General features: G+C 42.2%; 1 protein-coding gene across 1 annotated transcript in view; it reads left to right on the top strand.

Annotated features, from left to right (window-relative positions):
* Positions 1-20,160, top strand: part of LOC310668791 (putative helicase senataxin) — a gene marked incomplete at its 5' end in the record, with an annotated part of 53,491 nt that overhangs the window by 29,455 nt on the left and 3,876 nt on the right. The gene's annotated exons all lie outside the window — the stretch shown is intronic.

The raw sequence follows: 20,160 nt of genomic DNA, 5'->3' as shown, positions 1-20,160 counted from the left end.
TAACAATAAAACACAAATAGATAACAAAAGAAAAAAAGAAAAAATGCATGACTTCCGCTCTGTAGAAGACGCAAACATTCACCCCTTCGAGCTCCTAATTTCACCAATATAATGGTTGGGAGCTTTTGACTTAGCACATAAGGATTTAAAGGAATTGTCAATTTGCTTCATTTCCCCCTTTTGATTATCAACTTACCGTATTTTTCGCTCTATAGGACGCACATTTGGAAGCCAGAGGAGGAACAGAAGGGTTTCCTTCTGTTCCTTCTCCCGCTTCGCTGAAGGGGCGCTGCGCCTTCTCCCTCTCTGCGCAGCGCCCCTTGAGCGACGCGCCTGTCATGCGAAGCCGGAGGAGGAAGAGAAGGGACTCTTCCTGTCCTGGCTTCTGTCTTAGCCCTGCACAGCCTCTTCGGGCAGGGGAAGCCTTCATCCCGCTGCCCTGAAGAGGCTTGGCGCGGTTATCCCAGAAGCCAGATCCCTCTTGCTGTTCTGGCCTCTGGGATTCAGAATAATTTTTTCTTGTTTTCCTCCTCCCAAAACTAGGTGCGCCCTAGTTTTGGGAGGAGGAAAACATATAATTACATTGTTTGAGACTTATTGAATGACAAATCAATATTTCCACGGCATTTCGACTTTAATAGTGGTATAAAACCAGTTGACTATTAACCCGAGGGTATATAGAATTCCACCATTATTAAATTACTAATATATCAAGAGTTTCATGGCTCTATGCCAAAGATACTTTGTTCAGATGGTGAGTCAACATGAGTTGGAGGTTCTTCAAGCAGAAAGGTCAGGTCAAAGAAGAGCTTCAAAATGGAGGGCATTACCCCACACCATTTTCAATTAGAGTAGGAGAAAAAGGAAAAGCCCCCCTACCCTTCACCATGGCTCTTTATCCACAATTTATTGCTTGGAGGTAGGATATCGCATTATCATGGCTTTGAAAACGGCGCAGTTCATCATTTATCTTTAAGCAGAAAGTAGCTGGGAATATTGTAAAGTGTTGTATTTTTAATTCCCTTGCTAGCTTGTGAGCAGGAGCAAATAATCGTCTCTGTTCTGCCACCATTGGAGCATAGTACGGGAAAATAGAAATTATATTTCCCCTCCTGAATAGACCCTGATGTTGGGAAAGATGGAGGGCACAAGGAGAAGAGGACGACAGAGGATGAGATGGTTAGACAGTGTTCTCGAAGCTACAAACATGAATCTGACCAAACTGCGGGTGGCAGTGGAAGACAGAAGTGCCTGGCGTGCTCTGGTCCATGGGGTTACGAAGAGTCGGACACGACTGAACGACTAAACAACAACAACATTTCCCCTCCATTCAAGGGGTTTAGCATTCGACTTTCCCCGGAAAGTTTTAAGGATATAATCTCGCACCCTTGTGCGCGCAAATTGAATTATTGTTATATATGTTTCCCCTCTTGCTTTCTTGGTTTTCAGTGGAAAACTTCTAACACCATTTATCTCCACCTTTAAATCCAGCTGTAGCTCCAGCATTTCCGTTAAACAGCTCTCTATATATTCAATTACCTGAATTCCTTCAGGAGGAAGGTTTTTAAGACCTAAAATTTTAAGGTTTTTCCTTCGATATCAGATTCCAACTGGAGTAAGCATTTGTCCATCAGGCTTTGTGTTGCAAATGATATATTCTCCAAGACATTAACACGCTGTTCAAGTGTGTTCATATGAGATGTTAAAACTCGTAGATCTATTCTCATTTGTGATGTATCCTGTTTAATCGCTGACATTTCTGTCTTAAGCTCCCCAATGTCTTCTTTAATAGACCGTAATAAGTGAATCATCTCAGGTGACTCTGACATTATTTGGCCTTCCTGCATTTCCGTTGCTCTTTTGTCAAAGCTTTTCTTTCTTTCTGTGGCTTTTGGGGGAGCTGATGCGTATCGCTTCGTTTGTTTTGAGACTGTATTATTTTTTTGACATGCTCTTCTAGCCCTCAGCAAGCCCTCCGCGTCTTTTTGACGTTTGATATTCCCCAGCTGCTAAAATGCTGATAAGCTCAGATATAATTGTTCTTAAGTTCCCTCCACAACCTTCCTCCAGTCCATAAATCCTTAAATAGGTTTTAATCACCTTTAATTTATGCTTCTCCTTGCATTCACGCTGCGGAGCTTCTCAGCGTGCCTGCTCATGCCTCCTTCCCAAGACCAGAAGTCCTCAGGACCCCAGCTATGTCACCCCTTGTCTGCAGAGCCGGCAGCCTCTCACCCTTTTTCAAACACCCTCCCTTGTGGAGTGTTTCCTCAGCCTCCTTTCCCCTCTCCTTGGGAGTTCTCCAGGCAGCTGCTGCTGCCGCCCCGGTCTTTGAGCTGCCCCCCTGCCCCAAAGAGAGATGCCTTCTCACACTGCCCCACAGAGGCCTGGGAAGTACCCCCCGGCTAGCTCCAGAGGCACCATTTGCCTGGGGAGCTTGTAGCCAGGGCAGCTGCTGCAGCAAACAGCTCTGCAAGCCTATGGGAGGCAGAGATGCGAGGGAGCGAAGGAAAGAGGGATAGAGGCCCATGTTGCTCTCTGCATCCCTGACCATCATCCAAGGCACCCCAGGGTGTCAGAGCACACTGTTTGAAATCACTGCAGTAGACCAACATTGTTGTTGTTGTTTTGTCGTTTAGTCGTGTCCGACTCTTCGTGACCCCATGGACCAGAGCACGCCAGGCACTCCTGTCTTCCACTGCCTCCCACAGTTTGGTCAAACTCATGTTAGTAGCTTCGAGAACACTGTCCAACCATCTCGTCCTCTGTCGTCCCCTTCTCCTTGTGTCCTCCATCTTTCCCAACATCAGGGTCTTTTCCTGGGAGTCTTCTCTTCTCATGAGGTGGCCAAAGTATTGGAGTCTCAGCTTCAGGATCTGTCCTTCCAGTGAGCACTCAGGGCTGATTTCCTGAAGAATGGATAGGTTTGATCTTCTTGCAGTCCATGGGACTCTCAAGAGTCTCCTCCAGCACCATAATTTAAAAGCATCAATTCTTTGGCGATCAGCCTTCTTTATGGTCCAGCTCTCACTTCCATACATCACTACTGGGAAAACCATAGCTTTAACTATACAGACCTTTGTTGGCAAGGTGATGTCTCTGCTTTTTAAGATGCTGTCTAGGTTTGTCATTGCTTTTCTCCCCAGAAGCAGGCGTCTTTTAATTTCGTGGCTGCTGTCACCATCTGCAGTGATCATGGAGCCCAAGAAAGTAAAATCTCTCACTGCCTCCATTTCTTCCCCTTCTGTTTGCCAGGAGGTGATGGGCCCAGTCGCCATGATCTTCATTTTTTTGATGTTGAGCTTCAGACCATATTTTGTGCTCTCCTCTTTTACCCTCATTAAAAGTTTCTTTAATTCCTCCTCACTTTCTGCCATCAAGGTTGTGTCATCTGCTTATCTGACGTTGTTGATATTTCTTCCAGCAACCTTAATTGCGGCTTGGGATTCATCCAGTCCAGCCTTTCGCATGATGAATTCTGCATATAAGTTAAATAAGCAGAGAGACAATATACAGCCTTGTCGTACTCCTTTCCCAATTTTGAACCAATCAGTTGTTCCATATCCAGTTCTAACTGTAGCTTCTTGTCCCACATAGAGATTTCTCAGGAGACAGATGAGGTGATCAGGCACTCCCATTTCTTTAAGAACTTGCCATAGTTTGTTGTGGTCAACACAGTCAAAGGCTTTTGCATAGTCAATGAAGCAGAAGTAGATGTCTTTCTGGAACTCTCTAGCTTTCTCCATAATCCAGCGCATGTTTGCAATTTGGTCTCTGGTTCCTCTGCCCCTTCGAAATCCAGCTTGCACTTCTGGGAGTTCTCGGTCCACATACTGCTTAAGCCTGCCTTGTAGAATTTTAAGCATAACCTTGCTAGCGTGTGAAATGAGTGCAATTGTGCGGTAGTTGGAGCATTCTTTGGCACTGCCCTTCTTTGGGATTGGGATGTAGACTGACCTTCTCCAATCCTCTGGCCACTGCTGAGTTTTCCAAACTTGCTGGCATATTGAGTGTAGCACCTTAACACCCCTTCATGGATCACAGACCAACATAGAAGCAGATAAAAACAGTAGATAAAAACACATAAAACATGTAAATCAAGCCCTTTGTTTTAGACCTGTGGGGCACATACCATCCTCTGACGTATGTAAGGAGCAGTAAGGAGATATTGACCTGCCTTGTGTGTCCTGGGAAATGGTGTATGATCGGCAGAATAAAACTAACACGTATGTTTGTGTAATACTGGCAGTGGAGGAAAACATGCTCAATTGTTTCTATGTGTCCAGAACTGCAGGGGCATTTTCTCTCCTCATAAGGTGTCAGAGTGAAAGCTCTTCGCTGTTTTGGTATTTCAAGATTGGTTAAATATGCTATTGGATGAGGCGTTCCCAAAGCAAAGGAAGGATTAGACTCTGATAATAAAATACACACAGAGGCTTGAACCAGCAAGACTCTGGGAGGAGTGTGTATCTCACCGTTTTTTATTTATTTAAAATTTATTTATTTTTAAATTTTTTTTGTAAGAAGAGTTTAAGATAGTAGAGGTTAAGGTAGCAGGGGTACCGTGTTCTCTTCATGTTCATGTATGTGTTCTTGTATCACATAACGATGTCTAGCAGATATTCCTAAAGGAGAGCGTAACATCCTCTGCCTATTCTTTTCTAAAATTGAGCAGCGAGGCAGGACCCATGTCAGTCTGCTGAGGCAGCACTGAGTATCAGATAAATTGGCGGGAATGTAGTTATAACTTCTTTGATTACACGTGAAAAACCAGCTATCTGGTAAGCGCACATGAGCATAATTAAAAGTAATCTGTTGAACACGTGAGCAAGTCCAAGTTGGCCTTCCTGTGTCCAGACAGCGAGTTGCTTTCTCACTGCAATTCACAATCTGAGCACAAGAGGTGTCTGGTGGTGCTGCAACTCTAGGTGTGCATAACAATATTGCATCCAGAGGTAACTTTTGTGTCACTGTTCCCCAATCATGGAGATTAGTATAACCAATGATACCTTTAGAAAGCCAGCCAGAAAACCACTTTCCCATGTTTGTGGCATGTGCCATATGGAAAGGCTGTGTACAAACAGGGAGTATACAATTTCCTAAGGTAGTGTGCATATCATATGTTTCACTCAGACAAAAATGAGAGACGTTAGCCACTTTAGCTAAACGCATCCACCAGTTATAGCTATGACTAGAAGAAGTTTCAGGGGGAAGATAGATACATTGAGTACTAAGGTATCAAGAAAACAAATAATATACGTGTTAAAATCGGCATAGAGTTCATATTTAGCTGAGTAATCAAGGCTATGAAAAAAGTCTCCGATTCCGCTGGAACATCATGATGCTGAAATTGTGTCCTGGCATCAGAGGTCAAGGTCTTCAGCATTCCCCATGTCACCTTTGGGCATCCCTCAGCCTTTCAAGGATGAGGATGGACACGATGGACTTTCGCATGGGGTTGCTGAGCCTGTAGAGGCGGAGTCGGGGTCATGATCCTTGCAAAGTCCGGAATGGAATTCTGCAGGCCTTGGTACCAGCGCATGTCTGGGCCGATAGGGATAGATACAGTGACTTGGAATCCACACATGACCTGAGGAAGTAAGAACAGTAGGGTATCCCTGCCCCCAGGTAATCAAAGGAATGGGTCCCTCTCACTACGGGTTGGGGAGCTGCTGGTACGTCACTAGAGGGTGTTCCAGAGATACCTCTTTCCTACAATGGCATTTCATAGGAGAAAATTTATTAAGAAAGGGAACAGTTAATTGATTTAAGGTAAAGTTAACAGGAGTTAAAGCGCATGAAGGACATCCACCAACAATATCCTTAGCTCGTGTCAGAGGAATGGAAAAAATGTTTTATGCAGCTGCTTAGCTCCCTGGTGAAAAAATGTATGGCTGTCAATTGCATTAGAAAATAATGGTCAGAGAGATTTCAGAGCAGAATCAGCATGTTGATTACCTTCTGAAAGTGCATCTTTGCATCCTGTATGGGAGCAAACGTGAGAGTAAACATGAGCAGCATAGAAAGGCATAGTTCTATTTGTCAAGAGATATTTCAGTGTCAAGAACAAAGAGAGTAGATTAAAATCTAGCATCGGAGAAAGAGAGGAATTAGCCAAATGTGATAAAAAGATATCCCACTTCACACAAAATCACAAAATGCAGTGGACGTGTAGGCTGGTCTCTGTCAGTTTTCTGATTAGCTGGAAAAAAAAAAAAAAAAGCCAGTTATTTTCAGAGTCCTTATACGTTAAAACGCTCTAAAGGTGTTGAATAGGAACCTGTTTGAATCAAAACCAGGCATGAATCTTTTAGGAGGGTTAAAATAAACTATCCCAAATATAATCAGGAAATGCAAACTGATAGGGAAGAGAAGAACTCATTAAGGATTCGTGTTCCTGTTTAGAAAAAAGCAAATAACAAGCAGCAATATCAAATTCAGTGTTAGGCAAATCAGAGAGTAGCCACTCTAAAATCACTATTCTGTCAGCAGTGTCTGGGGGGAAAAGGAGTCCTGTAGGATTAGGTAAAAATATTGTATTAAGGAAAATCACGCGTATGAAGTGACCCCCAAACTCTGCAACTGCTGTAAAGTAAATTCATTAGGAATTTTAAGTTCAGGCAGGAAAGGAGAAAAAACAGTCTGTAAGTGTGCTCAAATGAGTAAACTCACCCGGAATATCCGGGGGACAATTTCCCTTTAAAATTATCAAATTCAGACGTAAAATCAGCTGATAAAGAAGGGTTCCCGCTTCGTTAACCCTATTATCTTTCGATTTTCTTTGTATATGGGGGGAGAAATCCAAGTTCTGTTGCTCAGGTATGACCCACCATTTGGCCTTGCCTAGCGCTTCCCAGTTTGCAGCTGTACGAGCATTAAAATCACCTCTCATGACTGCTGAAATGTTTGGGAACTTAGTATAACAGTGAGTTAGATGTTCTTCAAGTGTTTCCCATTTGGAATGGAGGTCCACTACCTGCCCCCCAGGGGGGAAATAAACATTTGTTACCAGTAATTCAAATTTCCCTCCTGAAATCAATCCTGTAATCGCGTAAGGAGAGGAAGATTTGACAAGTGTAAGTTTTGCTGGCAATTTGAGGGAAATGGCTATTACCAAACCTCCCCTAGGGCGTCCACCTTTAAGAGAGGGGCTAGCTGGAAGCGAAATGGTATCGTATCCATTTATGTCAATCACCTCCTCTTCCCAAGTTTCTTGTAGGAGAATTACTTGGAATAAATTAACAAATTTTAAGAAGTCTGGATCAGATTTCTTCCCCCTCCATCCCGCAATATTCCAGCATAAAAATGACATCGAAGGGTGGCTGGGTTGGTCGTTAGGTAGTCAGGTCATGTGGGAATGGGATTCTAACTTTGGGGGAGTTTCAGCTTCAAAAAAATCAGTAATTTTCCTTTGAGAAGGTGGCAATCGTGCTATACATCCCAACTGTTTAGATTTATTGGGGTGGTTTGGCTGTAAAGTCTTGCCACTCGTCTCGCTAAAGGCAGATGTTTGGCCTAAGATAGTCGACTTTTCAGAGCCAGATGGTAGAATTAGGGGGGTATTACTTAGAGAGAGCGAAATTAAGTCAACGGGTATCGTGTCACTAGTTGAGTGATCATTAGTTGTTTGAATAATTTTGTTAATACGACCTGTCGGGTCTTCAACCAGATCATTCTTCGGGGCTAAAAATAAAATGGAGTCGTCTCTCATTTGTTGGTCTGGTTCAGCTGGTTCTGTTACCGGTTCGATGGTATCTATGGATTTATTCAACTTGCACACGTTAGAAGAGAGTGGGTTGATAAAATTACAAGTAAGTGGACCCATATGGGGCACTTTACATGGAGAGTCTAATTCAGATTCGTTAAGTTCCCTCATTTTGTCCCAGGCAGATGTTGTAGTCATATTTGCCTCAGAGATGGGGTGCATGATAGATGGGTCTGGTGATGGGGTTTCCGTCTCCAGAGTATGGAGGAGTGGATTCATCTCCGCAACAACCAGTTGGCTGGTAGGGGTGGGTGCCTTCCCTACCCACAGGTCCAGTTCTTGGTGGTATAAGCGTGGGACAGAATCTGAACCACAGTCTCTATCAAGCATATTTTGTTTAGGTAATCTCAGCTGTTCCTCCGTCACTTTTGTCAGGCAGAAGTAAAGGGTATCAATTTTATGGAGTATTTCTTTCTGAACTTCTTGCGGAAGGATGCTATAGGAGTGGAGTAAGTTATTACCAAAGCTATCGAGGTCGATTCCCTGATTCTCTGCATACCTGGGCCCAAGGAAGTCCAACCTTTGAGAGTCCTTGACAACCAGACCAGTAGGATGTTTGGAGATGTCCTCCGCAGAGTTTATATCAATTAGAACGTGTTGATCAATCTCATGTTGAGTTTTTGGCAAATTAACAAGTGGAATTGGAGGTGCTTCATTCTTAAAGTACCTTGAGATTCTTATACCACTCGTCTCCAGATGTTCTCTACATTTGTACACTAGTTTTGCCAGTCTCCCCTCATAGAATGAGACCACCGCTCTGGCAAGGACTCAGTTGAAGTATAGGTATTCCACTTGGGCCAAATCAGTAGGGTTGTTAAGTATACCCGGCATATAGATCTTTAAAAGGTTCAATAGATGGGCTTTACGCTCTTCTTGTGACAGAAGTCCTGGGGGTTTAGGATAATTTGATAAAAGAAGTTTGTTTCGGTACAGCACCAGATTCCAATTTTTATTTGTTAGATTTGTCAGATTTCTCTTCTTGGAGGGATTGGTTTCATCTACAGATAGGATGTGAGACCATGGATCTTGGATCAAAATGTCTTGCTTGGAGTTAGGTGTTGAGGTAGGTGTTAAGGGTTCCAAGCAATCCATCGCAGCATCAGGGCAAGAGTGTTGGAAATCCAAGCCATTATCAGGAGAAACTGGCAACTCTCCCAGGCACCCGGCTTGGTCTCCTGTTGACCTCCCGGTCTGCTTTCCCGGCAGGATCCAGGCAGAGGTCGCGATAGGCGATCCTTCTCAGCGTGAGAAGAACGCACCCCCTCTTTCCTGCCCCCCTGGCAGGGGAAAGAGATAGACAGAAACGTATTTACATGCCTTTATTTCTGTCTTTGCAGCGTTACAAAAAACATGTCTGCTCTCTTCAAACTCCAGCAGTCGACTGAACAAACACTTCCTGTACAGCTCATATTACACTCTGAGCTAATTCCGGTGCCCTCTGTTTCCCACGGACAGTCCCAACATCATGTGATGTTGTTTTCAAGCAATCAGCTTGCAGCAGCATTGCTTCTATATCGTAACAAAGGGTTCATAGAACGTTTTTGCTTAGAAGATTTCCTGGTTAGAAGTTTCTCAGTGTTCCCACTGGTCTCGGTTATTGGGATACTCTTGAGAAGATTAAAAAGCTTTTTAAAATCCATTTTTTTGTAACGCACTGCCTTAAAATTTTTAACATTTCTGCTCTTTTTTACCCTTATGGGTCTCCTTTTCAAGGCAGTAGCCCTACCAGATCTCTTGGTTTCCTTGGTGATCTGTTTTTGCAGGTGGTAGGAAGGAAGTTGTTATTACTTTCCAATTCTACAGTCACCCCGCTGGATTCCCTACAGAGAGTTTTGTAAGTGTCCATCATTATAGTGAGGATTTTTGTACAGGTGGCCAGGTGAGATTTTATATTTTCGATATCCTCAGTTAAAAGCACAAGCCATTTGATAACTGATAAGTCCTCGTCCTCATTTGTCTCAAGTTGGGAGCAGGAGTCTCTTGATGTTTTAGGATTTCCCAAAGACATCTCTGCAATTTGTTTTAACATTAGTTCTCCCACTTCTCAGACTCGGGATGGTTCAGGAGAAGCTTGGGATTTAAGTCCCTGTTTTGGGAGTACTTTGGTGGCTGTACCAATTATGTTTGGATTTACTTTGGGCTTTATTGGTCCTTTGTTGTGGCATTCTTCTACACAATCCTCTCTCTGCACAGCCGGCCCTTCAGTGCAGGAGGGAGGAGTTTCAGTTTCCTGCTGATTCTCACTCGGCTTGACTTTACCCTTATTCTTGAAGGGCCGAGAGCTTTTTGTTTGGGCTCCCTTTAGGGTTGCTCTTTTAGAGAGAGAGGTCTTAGATCACTCCGATAAAAGCCTAGTGTTCTACAGCCACTCCTGGTCGTCACCTTTATTTATCTTGTAAAGGACAAGTTGGTAAAAATCTCACCTCGGTTCATTGGCTCCGTCGGGTGTTGCAGGAGGGTTCTCCGCGGGACTACTTCCCAGGTAGGCAGGTCTTCAAAGTGTTAGAAAAACTCCTAACTCCGGTGCTTTGTGAAATAATGAATGAGATTCTAAGAGGATTCTAAGAGGAGGAGGAAGAAACCAGATTCCTTCAGTTTCAGCCGCTCCTTGTTTCTCGGCGTTCTCCGTCGGTAAAGCCTTTTGTCCCTCTCTTCAGTGAGGCATTTAGAGAACCAGCAGTTTATCAGCATCGTCAATAAAACAATAAAACAATAAAACGTTAGCTAAGAAAAACAGGGGCAGTGGTGAGGTGATAAGGCAGCCAATAAATCATTAAAACTGTAAAATTTAGGGTCCGAGAAGGCTAAAAAAACTACTTAAAATCTTAATTAAAAGCAGGCGAACCTGACTATGCTGCTATCTCCGTCGCCATCTCGCCATCTTCAATATAAGGTCAGAAATTACGAAGAATGCAGCTGTTATTTAAATCTTTAATATAAGTTATAAGAACACGAATCACAGTAATATAAGAACTGGATAAACACATTGAGAGCATAAACACATTGAGAGGATAAACACACAGAGCACGGGAAAGCACTAATTAAATTTTCTAAATCTGGAAATAATTGGAATTAATTTGATATTAATTGGTATTTGTATAATTGGGGGAAGATAATAAAAAAATGTTGTTGCTTTTTAAAAAAATTAAAACAGAACTCCACTCTGGACTTGTGTAGGCCTTTTCGTCTCCTGAAGATGTTCTGCAAGGCAGCAGAGGTTTAGGATCAGAGTTTTCCTTCTCCTAGATGGGCTACCTTCCCAGGTTGACGAGCCCCATCTGACCCTCACTTCCCTCTACAGCACATGCAGAAATTGCCTTCTTGACCATTGGACCTACTATTTGTCTTGTCCGCTCAATCTGTTGCAGCCTGTCTCTGCATGCAAGGGAAGTCCCTTACTCACTCTGGGTTTGAGACCCATCAGCTACCCTTACCTCATTTAGCTGGCCAGTGAAAGCCTCCTTTACTTTGGATCACATCAGCACTTTACATTCTTGGCACAATTTGAATTCCAACAGATATTGGGGAAGTTGAAGTCTCCCATGACTACTATACCTCTCTACCTCTCTTTTAAATTGGAACCAGTGAAGGCAGTGAATGTCCTGTGTGAGTGTCTGGAGGCGGCTGGAGGATGGATGGCGGCTAACAGATTAAGGTTGAATCCTGACAAGACAGAAGTACTGTTTCGGGGAGGCAAGGGGCAGGCGGGTGTGGGGGACCTTTCTGGTCTTGAACAGGGTAACCGTGCCCCTGAAGGACTAGGTGCGCAGCCTGGGAGTCTTTTACTTTTTCATCCTTAACCTCCCATTCCAATAATGTTCCATACATTCTTGAGATCACCTTGTTCTTATTTTGTAATAACTCTGCCTAGTAATGAGATTTCATTTTTAAAACCGTTTTCCTTGTCTGCCTTAAACACTTCATTTAGTTGGTGATACTGAATCCACCCTGTTAGGTGATGCCTTATTTCCTCGTACTCTTTTAATGTCAAATTACTATCTTTTTCTTTTAGTAAATCCTTATATGTAGCCCAATTTAATTCCATGTTTTTCTTTTTTACCGTTATCGCTTCTAAGGGTGAAATCCACCAGGGTGTCTTAGGCTCCAGTAATTCTTTGTATTTTACCCATACTCTATATATCAATTTTCTTATGATAGTATTAAGAAATCCCCTGTGGACCTTCACCTTTTTGTATCCTAAATACTCATGCCACCCATAGCAGTTATTAAAACCTTCTAGGTCTAATAAGTCCCCGTCTTGTAATATTATCCACTCTTTTAAGTCTCTGACCCACTCTTAAACCTTTAATTTCTTGATTGCATCTTATTATTTACGCTAATACTTCTAAAATAATCATTGTTTAATAAAGATACTGGTCTGAAATTCTTTGGGTATGGGGTTCCTTGATCCTGTTTGGGGATTAGTGTTATATATGCTTTTTCCCATGAAGATGGAATTTCTTCCCCTTGAAGAATTCGGTTCATTACCTCCATCAATGCCAATGTTCCTTGGAATACTTTGTAATACACCAAGGATAGTCCATCAGGTCCTGGCGATTTCCCTAATTTGGCTTGGTTCACTGCCGTATTGACCTCCAGCAAGGTTATCAGTGCATTGAGATTTTTGATTTGTTATTGGAGAGGTGTGGTGAATTAGATTCTAGGATGTACCGGTAGTTCTCTATTTTGGAAACTACAACTAATCCAGAATGCGGCAGCTAGTCTTGTGACTGGGAGTGGCTGCCAGGACCATATAACACCTAAAGGATCTTCACTGGTTCCCAGTACGAGTGACTGGGCAGGGTATAAATAATAAAATTATTATTATTATTATTATTATTATTATTATTATTATTATTATTATTTGTTTGGTAATCTGCTCTAGTCATCCAAGTCTTCAGTCTGGCTTGGTGGTCTATAGCAGACACCCAAAATAAGGTCACTGTAGTTTCTCTCTCCTACAAGTTTTACCCATATACTCTCCTGATCGGGTTTGTGAGAGTCTTAGCAAACACGTTTTTGCAAACCACTGTGAGATGCAGCTCAATCTCTTGCCAGAAGTCCTTGCTTAAGAAAGTGGAGACCATGATCCAAGAAGCCAAACCCTTCCTGATGGCACCACCTGTGCAGCCAGTGGTTTACCTCCAGTATTTCCCTCTCTCTTCCTGGGCCACAACCTTCAACAGGAAGGAGTGATGAAAAGACCACCTGTGCCCCAAGGCTCTTCAGCCTCCTGCCCAGAGTCTCATAGTCCTATGCTATACATTGAAGGCTTTGTGTGGCATTATTTATTTGTACCCACATGAACCAGAAGGAAAGGGTAGTGGTCAGTGGGCTGTATAAGACTTGGCAACTTCTCTATCACATCATGGATCACTACACCTGGAAAACAGCACACCCCCCCCAGGACATACCTCCACACACTGCTGACTCTGTCCCCCTCAGTACCACCATCACACATCTCAGTGGCAGGAAGCATTCTGTTCACTGTACCATCCACAGCCAACTTGGTGTGTTCTGAATTCTGCAACTGCTGTACTTGAGCCACTGGCTCAGAATCAGAAAATAGACTTCTAGCAGGGTAGGAGTTTAATGCCTCTAATCTGGGTTATCAGCATACTCATCCATGATCACCAGCCTTAGATCTGAAGCGGTTAGTTCAAGAATGGAAAAAGACTCCTCCAAGTCACTTTGGTGCTGCTAACACAGTGGTTTGGCTTAATCCCCAAAGGTTCACACCCTTGTCTCTCCAGACCAGGGCTTTTTTTCAGCCATAACTGAGTTCCACCACCTCTTCATAGCATACTGGCAGCTGTATAGCGTCACGGCACCCAGAGCTGCGTGTCAGAGGCTTTGGGCTGCATCCTGCCACTCGTGGCTTTGTGTCGGAGGCTGTGGGGCAGCACGTCAGAGGCGACTTTGTAATGTGGCAGAGAATCAAGCCTCTATCGGGAGAAGCTGGCAACTCTCCCAGGCACCCAGCTTGATCTCCGGTGACCTCCCTGGCTGCATTCTCTCTTTTTTTAAAATAAAATTTATTAAATATTTTATACTTATAAAAAGAAAAACAATGAAAAAAAGACAATACATAAATTCAACAAACAATACATCAACAATTAAAAAAACAAAAACAATACAGCAATACAACATAAGAAAAAAGAACAAAAACACACATCCAAATTTTTGTATCCAAATCTTTCATTAGCTTATTTCCTCGACTTCCTCGCACCTCCCTTTTTTGTATTCTAGTTCAAATTATCTAGTTCAACAAATCCTTTCCCTCTTCTTCAATTTGGTCTATAATTTATCATAACACAATTTAACTTTCAATTTCCCAATTTAACACATTAACACTTAATGTTCACATAATTCTTAATAACCCTTCTGCTAAAACCATATAACTCAATTCCAATATACTTCTAACATTCATTAATTTTTCAATATTTCTGTAAATATACTTTAATTTTTTTCCAATCTTCTTCCATCGACTCTTCTCCCTGGTCTCGGATTCTGCCAGTCATTTCCGCCATTTCCATGTAGCCCATCAGCTTCATCTGCCATTCTTCCCGGGTGGGTAGATCTTGTGTCTTCCAATACTTTGCGATGAGTATTCTTGCTGCTGTTGTGGCGTACATAAAAAAAGTTCTATCCTTCTTTGGCACCAATTGGCCGACCATGCCCAGGAGAAAGGCCTCTGGTTTCTTCAGAAAGGTATATTTAAATACCTTTTTCATTTCATTGTATATCATTTCCCAGAAGGTCTTGATCCTTGGGCACGTCCACCAAAGGTGAAAGAAGGTACCTTCCGTCTCTTTACATTTCCAACATTTATTATCGGGCAAATGATAAATTTTTGCCAGCTTGACTGGTGTTATGTACCACCTGTAAATCATTTTCATTAAATTCTCCTTTAAGGCATTACATGCCGTAAATTTCATACCGGTGGTCCATAACTGTTCCCAGTCAACCATCATAATGTTATGTCCGACATCCTGTGCCCATTTAATCATAGCAGATTTCACCATTTCATCTTGAGTATTCCATTTCAACAGCACGTTGTACATCCTTGACAAATTTTTAACTTTGGGTTCTAACAATTCTGTTTCCAACTTTGATTTTTCCACCTGGAAGCCTAATTTTTTGTCCAATTTATATGCCTCCATTATTTGATAATAATGGAACCAATCTCTCACTCTATTTTTTAATTTTTCAAAGCTCTGCAGTTTTAGCCTGTCTCCCTCTTGCTCCAAAATTTCCCAATATTTCGGCCACTTGGCCTCCATATTGAGTTTTTTCAATGCTTTCGCTTCCATTGGTGACAACCATCTTGGGGTTTTACTTTCTAACAAATCCTTGTACCTTATCCAAACATTAAACAGTGCTTTCCTAATAATATGGTTCTTAAAGGCCCTATGGACCTTAACCTTATCATACCACAGATATGCATGCCAACCAAATACATTATTGAAACCTTCCAAATCCAGAACATCCGTGTTTTCAAGAAGCATCCATTCTTTCAGCCAGCAAAAGGCGGCTGATTCATAATAAAGTTTAAGGTCTGGCAGGGCAAATCCACCTCTTTCTTTAGCATCTGTTAATATCTTAAATTTTATTCAAGGCTTCTTGCCCTGCCAGACAAATTTAGAGATATCTCTCTGCCACTTCTTGAAACAGTCCATTTTGTCCAAAATTTGCAACGTTTGGAACAAAAACAGCATCCTTGGCAATACATTCATCTTTATAACAGCAATTCGGCCTAGCAATGATAGTTTCAAATTTGACCATATTTCTAAATCCTTTTTCACTTCCGACCAGCATTTTTCATAATTATCTTTAAATAAATTCACATTCTTAGAAGTCATGTTAACCCCCAAATATTTCACTTTCTTAACCAATGATAGTCCTGTCTCCTTCTGGAATTTATCTCTCTCCATCGCAGTTAAGTTTTTCTCCAAAACCTTAGTTTTCATTTTGTTTAACTTAAAGCCTGCTACCTGACCAAAATCTTGGATTAATTTCAGTGCTCTTTTAGTACTAGTCTCAGGCTCCTGTAGAGTTAATACCAAGTCATCAGCAAATGCTTTCAATTTGTACTGTTTAGCCCCCACCTGTATCCCTTCAACCTGCTGGTCCCTTCTTATCATATTCAGCAAAACCTCCAGGACCGATATAAAGAGCAATGGAGAGATTGGGCACCCTTGTCGCATTCCTTTCTCAATCTTAAATTCTTCCGTCACCACATTGTTCACAATTAATTTGGCCTTCTGTTCTGTATAAATTGCACCTATACCATTTCCAAAGCTTTCACCGACCCCCATCCCCTGTAAATTCTTTTTCATAAAACTCCAAGAAATATTGTCAAAGGCTTTCTCCGTGTCCACAAATATCAGAACTGCTTTAGTATTTATATTCTCCTGTAATTTTTCAATAATGTTAATTATGTTTCGCTGGCTGCATTCTCCAGCAAACACAGGCTAGGTCTCTACAGGCGACCCTTCCCAGCGTGGGAAGAGCACACCCACTCTTTTCTGCTCCCCCGGCAGGGGAAAGAGATAGTCAGAAGCGTCTATTTTCATGGCTTTATTTCTGACTCTTCAGCATTACAGAAAACATGTCTGCTCTCTTCAAACATCGGCAAACAAGTGACAAAGACTTCCTGTATAATCACAGAGCTGCCCTGCAAGCTCTGATAAGCTCCTCCCACAGCTAATCACCTGCCTCAACAGAAACCCTGCCCCCTCTGACCTTTGCACAGGGAGAGCAGCTAATCAGCCACAAAGAATCACACACACAAGAAAACCCTTTTGGCTCCTTCTTCAGCTGCTGCCCTGCAAGCTCATTTAAATAAGTAGCTAATGGTTTAAACCTGTCATGGACTGTCTGGATGCGGGGGAGTGGTGGGAGGTGCCAGCTGGAGAACCCCCAAGGGATCCTCCAGGGGAAGAAGGCTCAGAGCCAGGGGACTGATTTTTTTAAAAAAATAATAATATTTATTAATTTTTCCAATAACATAACATCAAAACAAAAACATATCCACAAAGTAGAGGAAGAAAAGAAAAAAAGAAAATATAAAATATTAAAAAAGAAAAAAGTACAACCCCCCCCCCAAAAAGAAACCCTCTTCCCCATCCCCCAACACAGAAATTCCCAAAAAACAAACACAAAAACACACCAACAACAAAAAGTTTCAAATCCCTTCTTTTTTTACTTGTTTCCTCAGCTTCCTCCCCCCTCCCTCTCTGTATTCCAGTTTTTAATCTAATCGGCAAATCCCATCCAACTTTTATTGCTTTTTCGCTTATTTACTTTTACCCCTTTTAAAAAGAGAAATCATAATAGAGAAAGAATATTAACCTTAAATCTTCTAATCTTAAACCCTGTAATAATATACCCTTATATCCTTATGTTTCATATTCCTTATCTTAGTCCCTGGAACCAAACAAATTCCTTCCATCATCCCCCAAAAGTACTTATTCAAATCATATTACATTAAATTTTACTTAAAGATTTCCAATCTATCCCACCATCTCTTCCCCCCGGTTTCGGGTACTGCCAGTCCTTTTTACAGATTTTAAAGTCTTTCCAATCCATAGGGTCAATCAATCAGCCAGGTTGTCTTATATCCGAGGCCTTTAAATCATCTTCCTGGCCTGTCTGCAGAGTCTTTTTCGAGCCTAAAATTAAGTCCCAGGACACTTTCCCCTCAATGTCTCCTTTAACCTTCTTGAACAAGCTTGCCCAAACTCTATAATTCCTCTTATAGACCAAAAAATTGTCCAAAGTTTGCTCCACACTCTGTTTAAAGTTGCTAAATTTCACTTCTTCAGACTTTCTCAAAGTGCCAATCTCCAAAATGTACCTTATCAAACCTGGGTCACTCAGTCCATATGTGGCACTACTTTTCCAAGCCTGTCCTTTAGACTCTTTACTCTCATCATCCATTTTTTGTCCATCAATTTGAGGCTTTATTCCTGTAGTTTCCACAAACGGTTTCTCTTGCAAAGACAGAGCCTGTTCTGTTTGATCCATCTTCTTCTCAGATATCCATCCTTGTTGACTTGATGCCAATTCTTGAGCCGAGTCTGCTGTGTACGTTTTCCTTCAAGTCAGAAATACCAAATTCCAGAACAGACAGTTTCTTTTGAAATTGTTCAAACAGAGCTGTTATGTTTTGTGCCATGTTCCCAAGCTTGTTCTTACAATGTTATCTTGCTGTCAAGGTCAGTTACTTGTATTCAGTCTGCAGGATTGCAGCCTGTGTAGGAATTTTCCATCCAAAAGTGTAACAATATAACAATCCAATATGCGTTTCTGTAGCAGTCCACAACAATCTGTTACAGTTCCCTTTAGTTGTTTTTCATCCACCTTTCAATACTAGTTATAGTTCAGCTCCCTTTTTCCTTTCCAAAAAAAAAAAAAGACAAGAAAGTTCAATTCTCCCTTAATCCGTTACTTCTTGATATTTATTTTCTAGTTGTAGGAATTCTTTTTCTCCTTTTGGCAGCCCGGTCCCGAGCTCGAGACGGTAGAAAATAAAGAACCTCAAAGCCAAAGTGAGAGCATTTGGGTCAAAATTAAGGGAGAGAAGAATAACAGTGACCTCATTGTGGGAGTTTACTATAGATCCCCAAGCCAAACGGAGGACATAGATGATGCCTTCCTGGAACAGATGGCCAAGCATGCAAAAGGAAGGGAGATAGTAGTAATGGGGGACTTCAATTACCCGGATATTTGTTGGATGTCAAACTCAGCCAAGAGCATAAGGTCAAACAGATTCCTCTCTGGCCTTGCAGACAACTTCATTGTCCAGAAAGTGGGAGAAGCAACAAGAGGAACAGCCATTTTAGATCTGGTCCTAACCAATGCTGATGACCTGGTTAGTGAGGTAGAAGTGGAAGGATCATTAGGCGCGAGTGATCATGCTCTTCTGAAGTTTACTATACAGCGGAAAGGAGCAGCCAAGCATACTAGGACTCAATTTCTTGACTTTAAGAAAGCCGACTTCATAAAACTTAGGGAAGTGCTGGGTGAGATCCCATAGACAGTAATACTAAAAGGAAAGGGAGTTCATGATGGCTGGGAGTTTGTTAAGAGGGAGATAGTAAAAGCACAACTTCAGGCAATACCAATGAGACGGAAGCATGGAAGGTGCCTAAGGAAGCCAGGGTGGCTATCTAAAGAACTTCTAACTGAGTTAAGATTAAAAAAGGATGTGTACAAAAAATGGAAAAGGGGCGAAACCAGCAAAGAGGAATTCAAACAAATAGCCAGCACATGTAGACACAAAGTCAGAAAAGCTAAGCCACAGAATGAACTCAGGCTTGCTAGAGAGGTTAAAAGCAACAAAAAAGGCTTTTATGGGTATGTTCGTAGCAAAAGGAAGAACAAAGAAACAGTGGGGTCACTCAGAGGAGAAGATGGAGAAATGCAAACAGGGGACACAGAAAGGGCTGAACTCCTCAATGCTTTCTTTGCCTCAGTCTTCTCCGATAAAGAAAACAATGCCCGACCTGAAGAATTTGGAGCAAATGATTCAGCAGAGAAAACACAGCCCAGAATAACTAAGGAGATAGTACAAGAATACTTGGCTAGTTTAGATGTATTCAAGTCTCCAGGGCCAGATGAACTGCATCCAAGAGTATTAAAAGAACTGGCAGATGTGATCTCAGAACCACTGGCAGTCATCTTTGAGAATTCCTGGAGAATAGGCGAAGTCCTGGCAGACTGGAGGAGGGCAAATGTTGTCCCTATTTTCAAAAAGGGGAAAAGAGAGGACCCAAATAATTACCGCCCAGTCAGTCTGACATCAATACCAGGGAAGATTCTGGAGCAGTACCCAAAGGGTGCTCATCAATGGTTCCTCTTCATCCTGGAGAAGAGTGACTAGTGGGGTGCCACAGGGTTCTGTCTTGGGCCCGGTCTTATTCAACATCTTTATCAACGACTTGGAGGATGGACTCAAGGGCATCCTGATCAAATTTGCAGATGACACCAAACTGGGAGGGGTGGCTAACACCCCAGAGGACAGGATCACACTTCAAAACAACCTTGACAGATTAGAGAACTGGGCCAAAACAAACAAGATGAACTTTAATAGGGAGAAATGTAAAGTATTGCACTTGGGCAAAAAAAATGAGAGGCACAAATACAAGATGGGTGACACCTGGCTTGAGAGCAGTACATGTGAAAAGGATCTAGGAGTCTTGGTTGACCACAAACTTGACATGAGCCAACAGTGTGACGCGGCAGCTAAAAAAGCCAATGCAATTCTGGGCTGCATCAATAGGAATATAGCATCTAGATCAAGGGAAGTAATAGTGCCACTGTATTCTGCTCTGGCCAGACCTCACCTGGAGTACTGTGTCCAGTTCTGGGCACCACAGTTCAAGAAGGAC

Source organism: Podarcis tiliguerta (genome assembly GCF_965153285.1).
Source record: "Podarcis tiliguerta genome assembly, chromosome: W".
In the NCBI taxonomy this organism is placed as follows: Eukaryota; Metazoa; Chordata; class Lepidosauria; order Squamata; family Lacertidae; genus Podarcis; species Podarcis tiliguerta.
Note: the sequence above shows the minus strand (reverse complement) of the source record. Positions and strands in the feature narration are given on the sequence as shown.